Source organism: Artemia sp. Qi Xiang Cuo, chromosome 7 (genome assembly GCF_049724085.1).
Source record: "Artemia sp. Qi Xiang Cuo chromosome 7, ASM4972408v1, whole genome shotgun sequence".
Taxonomy (NCBI): domain Eukaryota; kingdom Metazoa; phylum Arthropoda; class Branchiopoda; order Anostraca; family Artemiidae; genus Artemia; species Artemia sp. Qi Xiang Cuo.
Window position 1 is genome coordinate 35,742,855 of NC_142800.1, and position 6,995 is coordinate 35,749,849.

Here is a 6,995-nt window from a genome sequence, read left to right on the forward strand (position 1 = left end):
TAGAAACTACTTGATTAATTTGAGTTTAAGTTTAATTCCCATTAATAGCTTAATGTATATGGGTGATGGGATTGATTTAACATTTACCTTCCGGGGTTAGAAATGCCTTTGATATATTATACGTAACAATTGTTAGTAACCAAAGATTTCACTTAAACACAAAATATTACATTTTCATCAAATAAATAGATGCCATTTAGGCTATAAGCCATTTTCTTATACGTAGCAATGCATCAGAAATTTGTTGATATTGGCATAATTCATGAAGCAAGAAATTGGCTGAAGTGCATCAAACTTTAGTTGATATTGACAAAAATTAACCAAAAATGGATTGTAAAAAAACTAGGTCTGTGATCTGAGGAAAAAAATTTATATTAGTATACAAATAAAGCATTAACTTTTGAATAAATGAGGCGAAAAAAATGACACACTACTATATACAATTTTTTTTGTTAAGTAAGAGGCTAATTATTTTCTTACTTGTTTTCTAAACACAAAGTTCCGCTAAAATAGAAACATTCCGTTTCTGTTTGGCTTTTAGTTGCATTTATATTCTTTACACATTAAAATTAGCATTAGTTATTAAAAAGACTTATATACTGACCCGAAGTCACCAACTTAGATACAGCAATTATCAAAAAATACATTTCTTTGAAATTTCAGATGTTACTTTAAGACACTATATAGTAATATAACAACACACGAAGCAATTTTTTTCATGTAGATTTCTCACAAAGCACAACTAAAATTTTATATAACTCTTTTTTTTTCATAAGCAAAACACTCAAAATACCAGTTTAATTACAATCAAAAGTATCATTACTGACATAACAAATAATTCGCTCCGTTATTTAACATAACTTTCTTTTTTACTTTTTCACATTTAGGGACTTGTAGTGCCAACCGAATTGTCTGCGGTTGCAAATAAAAGAGTTTTTTTTAAACTAATTAATTTCTCTGTGAGATATTATGGTTTCGTGCAGACAGAGGCTCTTATTTCCTTCGTTCCGAAGGTTTGATATTTCTTATAGTACCCATATTTAACAACACATATAATCAATCTCACAACTACGATAGCAGTTATGAAATACCCCCAAGTTGAGGCTAATAAGTTTTTATTATATGTGGTTCTTTCCACTTCCGTCAAGGTAAGTCTCTTTTCTGGAGAGCGGTTTAATTTCATTTTTTGTTAACACGAGTTTGCAAATATGATTAAAGTTCTATGCGCTATTATGTGCACCAAAACTCACACTATGTCTATGCACCACGCGCTACGTGTGCTCAAGAGTTGTCAAAATCCTGTGACGAGTGTTTGTTTGCATAACATTAGGTTTAAAAGTAATAATTCACAAGTTCAAGGTTTATCGTTTTCTAAACGAATATGTCTTTTTTCCAATTATATTCAACAATAACTAAACTTGTTGCTTGAGGAATCAGTTTTGAAAAAGCTTGAGATGAAATTTTCTTACTTTTTACTTTCATCTTGTGCTCTCACCTCAGTAGTATCTATTTCGTGCTTGATCACCATAAAAAGCGTCTGGTAGGGTCAACAGCAGTTTTCCTTGTGATTCTGTTGAAGCTAATAAGTTTATTCAGAACATGTAAACACAACAGTCTATTATGCATAGCTACACTCTTTATTTTTTGCTACAATCTTCTCGTAGGCTCTTCCCTTTACCAAGAAAGTGGTTCTTTTCCTAGGAATATATCCTTATCTCCACATTTCTTTTTTTTCTTTTTATCTTTTTTTACGTACGGTAGTTTATTTTAAGACATATAAGTGAACATGACTTTTCTCGCTTTAAATTCTCAACTTTTAGAGTCCTGCCTTAACTTTTGACTTCAACTTGTGTCATTTAGGATGTTAAGGTACCCTTTTAAAATTGTTTATGCCATGTTAGTCATTTTTTCCAAAAATGACTTCCACACGAAGAGCGTAATTTTCCAATTCTACCTGAAGGATATCTTTAGTATTTCTATTTAATTGCGGCAAGAATTACACCTCTGTCACGTTGGATGCCTAGCACAATATACTACTTGTTTGTACTCATTTAGTACAAAAATCTTGTACTAGTCTTGTTCGGTCAGCTCAATATGCACGTATATTAAAGTCTAGCGTAATTCACACAATTTCTTTTTCTTCACTTCCGTCTGGATATATGAACAAGCATAACAGTTTTCATACATTGGCTTGTTTTACATATACATGGCTCGAAAGCAGCCATGGTTTAAAATTCAAATTAGAACTTTCTTCTGACTCATTTCGTGCAGTTAATTGAGAATTTGAACTTATTCTAACACCATTATTCTGATGAAGGTCCTCTGTTTAGGGAAAGGATGCCATTTTAAGACCTATCCCCATGCCTCCATTACCTGTGATTATCAGTTTCTTTTACCGAATTTCTTGCCTTATGCCGACTTCCCATCTCAGGTGGGTAACAATTCCTTTTTTTGTTTTTTTTCACTACTTTCAGTGACTGTTACTAAGATTCCACATTTGTTTTCTTACTTATAAGGTTAATTTTCTCTTTTTTTGTTTTCATCCCTTTCCTCAAGTGCTTTAACTACAAATTTATTTATCTTTTTTTCCCTTTGCTTGTTAAACTACAAAACTAACCTAGTATTCGGATTAGCTTTAACAAAGGTGATTCTATTGCTTATTACGTCGTAAAATGCCATATTTTCGAAGCGTCTCTACTTTTAAAGCAATCGGAGATGGCAGCTTCTAACCTATAAATGTTCGGACTACAATTTATGTTTTTCCTTTGCTAAATTGTAGCAGTGTTATCATCAAACAGTTCGTGGTAACGAACTGTAAGTAAGGAGCGACCCGGCTCAATGGTAACCGAAACTCTAGAAAACGGGTTTTTGATACCAATAGATACATCAAAAGAATCGGATTTCAATGCTGATTTCAAATATATAATTTTCATCAAGTTTAGTGCTACCCATCAAAAGTTACGCGCCTGAGAAAATTTGGCTGATTTTAAAAAATAGAGGGAAAGACCCCTAAAAGTTATAGAACCTTAATGAAAATCACACCATCATATTCAGCGTATCAGAGAACCCTACTTTAGAGGTTTCAAGCTCCTATCTACAAAAATGTGGAATTTTACATTTTTTGCCAGAAGAAAGATCACGGATGCGTGTTTATTTGTTTGTTTGTTTGTTTGTCTTGTTTTTTCCCCAGGGGTGATTGTATTAAACAAATAGTTCTAGAAGATTTTAGGACGATTCATTGGAGTGAAAATTAGCAGTTCTAGTTTCTATAAGAAATGACAAAAAAAATAGAGGGCAACTAGGACTCCTCACATGCTTATTTTTTTCCCAAGGTCACCCGATAAAAAGTTTGAGATAGCTATTTTGTTCAGCATGATCAAAAATATGATAACAATGTCTTTTAAGATGACTTAATCCCCCGAAGTTCCCTGAGGGAGGGCTAAAAGTTATGAACTTTACCCAATGTTAACATATATTATTGTTTATTGGGAAGTATACAGAAGTTTTCAGGCGGTTTTTTTTGTGGTAGTGGGAGGGAAGGGGGGGTCAGTGGTTATGTTGGAGGATCTGTTCATGAAGGAAGTTTTCATGGGGGAAGGGAAATTGCCATGAAGGGGGCGCCGGACTTGCCAGCATTATTTATTGGATATTGTGAAGTATACAACCATTTTCAGGAAGGATTTTTTCTGGAGGGGGGGCTAGAGGAGGGGTTACTCTGGAGAATATTTCCGTGGAGGATGTTTCTTTGGGGTAAGGGACATTTCTATGAAGGGGACGCCGGATTTCCAAGCATTATTTAAGAAACGATCAGAAATTAAATAAAAAAAAACAAGTTTTTTCAACTGAAATGTAAGAAGGAATATTAGAACTTAAAACGAACAGAAATTATAACGTATGTGAGGGGTTCTCCCCCAAGTCAGTACCTCGCTCTTTACACTACAGTTTTTTTTAGTGATTTAAAAATATATATATTTTCTATTTAACCAGCCTTTTTTTTTCTTGGTTTTTTTAATAAAATTTTTTTTTAACTTTTAACGTAATGAGGGTTTTATTTACTACGGGGATAACCCCTTCATATAAGTAATAACATATACGTAATAAAAAAAACAATAAAAAAACAAGCGATACGGCTCAATAGTAATCGAAACTTTTAAAAACGAAATTTTGATGTCAATAAATGTATCAAAAGAATGTGTTTATAATGCTGATCCTAAATATATAAATTTTATTAAGTTTAGTATTACTCATCAAAGGCTACGAGCCTGAGAAAATTTACTCGATTTTTTAAAGAGGGGGAAACATCCCCTACAAGTGAAAGAATTTTAATGAAAATCACACCGTCAGATTCAGCGTATCAGAAAACCCTATTACATAGGTTTCAAGCTCATATCTGCAAAAATCTGCAACTTTGTATTTTTTGCCAGAAGAAAAATATACGAATATAGAAGTTAGTTACGTAATTTAATTTGTAAAGAAATCAATTTATAAAAATAAAATTAAAATTTTTATTCAAATAAAAGTTTCATTAACTAAAAAAATTTAAGAAATTAAATAACAAAAACAAGTTTTTATAACTTAAAGTAAGGAGCGACATTAAATCTTAAAACGAACAGAAATTATTCCGTATATGAAAGGGGCTGTCCCCTCCTCAACGCCTTGCTCTTTACGCTAAAGTTTGACTCTGTCTCACAACTTTATTTTTTAAAACAATAAAAAACTTTAACGTAAACAGCGAGGCGTTGAGGAGGGGACAGCCCCTTTCATATACGGAATAATTTCTTTTCGTTTTAAGTTTTAATGTCGCTCCTTACTTTCAGTTTAAAAAACTTGTTTTTTTTATTTAATTTAACAATAAGTCTATAGTCTGTACCTGTAATTAGGCTGAATTAGGACCCTATTTGCTACTATTATGTCTAAAATTCATCTTTTTCTACCAAAGTTTCATCAGTCCAGCTAGATTTCGTTTTCTTAACATATTATCTTTTATTTTATTCTTTTAGTTTGCGGTAAAAATACTTTAGTAATTAGTGATATACGGCACTACTACATTGCATTTATTACTAACACTAAGAAAACTACTAATTATACACTTACTTTTACTTGCTAAAAACTAGATAATGTATTTTTTTCTTTTAAAATTCTTGATCCATCCTTTTTTCCATTTTTCCTATTGTACCCAAATCTTTGAGGGGACACAAACCTAAATCTAATAGCCAAAGTTCGAGCAAATGCTTTGCTTTCCCCTTTTGGCAAAGTTATTTCTGCTCCATTCTAAAAAAAATTTATTTAGTCCTTTTGACCGAGTTTTTCCAACTGCCACCAGCTGTGGTAAAGTGATTTTAAGGTTATAGGGTGAGGCTGTAGTTGTTGCTTTATTGCTCCCTTTATAGGGGAGAGATTTGTGGTCCAAAGGTAAACAAATTTTGGTAGTGTTCCTTAGGCTGTGATTTGACTAATTAGGCGTACCAGCTGGGATTATTCGAGGGACTAAAATAAGATTGTAGAGAGGTTGCTTATCATACAATACTTTTATTCAGCTAACACACAACGGTAAAGAGTCTGGCTATGAAGAGGCCACTGGGAGAAGTTATCCCAGGGAATTAACAATTAGAAGAATGCTATGGCATGATATAATATAATAAGACACTTGAACACTTACAATATTTGACCTATATTCCAAGGTATTTCTATGATAAATGGACCAGAGTTCAGTCCGACATAAAATTAGGATCAGGCTCCCTGTTCCCATAAAATGTATCTTTTATACATAGCAAGGTAGTGGTGATTTCTCAATTTCCTATTCAGTGTGCACTTATCAGGATGTGCTCTTTATCTTAATAAAAAGTGGGTTTTTCGAAACTTTGTATTCGCGTCTTATTGTTTTTACTAAAATACAATTTTGACTTAATTAGACAGCGTCAACACACAAACCAAACCATAGAAATCCGGACCAGACCATAGAAATCAAGACAAACCATAGAAATCCAGACCAAACCAAAGATATCAACACAAAACTGTAGAAATCATGAACAATGCATGGAAAGTCTGACGAATTCATAAAAAACTAAACCAAATTGTAGAAAATAGGGTCATTCTCTTAAATAGGGTCATTCGGGACATATTCATAAAAATCATGACCAAACTTTAAAAGTCAGGGTCAAACCTACATATCCAGATCATACCCTAAACGCCGATATAAAACTGTAGAAATCATGGCCAACCTCTGAAAAATCTTGGCCGATACATAGAAATCTCGTCGAATTCTTAAAAATCAAGATAAAATTGTAGAAATTAAGACCATCCATTTTGGTCCAAAACTAGGCTTTTTTCTAACCAAAGATAATCAATTGAATCAAAGAAATGTATTTTGACCGCATTTTCTATAATTTCCCTGTAAAAATTGGAGTTCACACTTAAAACTAACACTTAAACTTGACACTAGAACTTAAAAAAGGTTCTACCAAGAGCTATTTCTATCGAAACGGCTAATTTTTTATCCAAAACTAGGCTTTTTCTTGCAGTTTCGTTACGGGTTATCGGAAATACCTAATTAGTGCCTAAAAATTTTGAACCTAATATCAATCCTGCCCTCTGGAAATGATTGGTAGGGAGGTGGGGAGGGCGTATATTGTCACAATGATCTTAAACACTCATAGTCTTGGATCAAAGAAACGATGCATTTTTGTTAAAGCTCTCAGAAATAATAATCCATGAAGTATTGGGTATAATAGAACTTAAATTTAGCTCTATATCAAGCTCTTCCTCTGGAATTGCTAGGAGCCATGCCTTTCTTTAATTCATGCATATTTTGCTTATTCATGTTTTTTATGTTTTGTTGTGTTTTTAACTTATCTAGTTACCTTACAAATCTTATTATGAAACGCACCAAGTCCTATTTTCTTTTTCGATAATTTCTTCTTTTCATTCAGGATATTATATTTAATGTATACCTACCTTCTTTTTTCAATAACTCCATTTATTTCATGTATATTTTG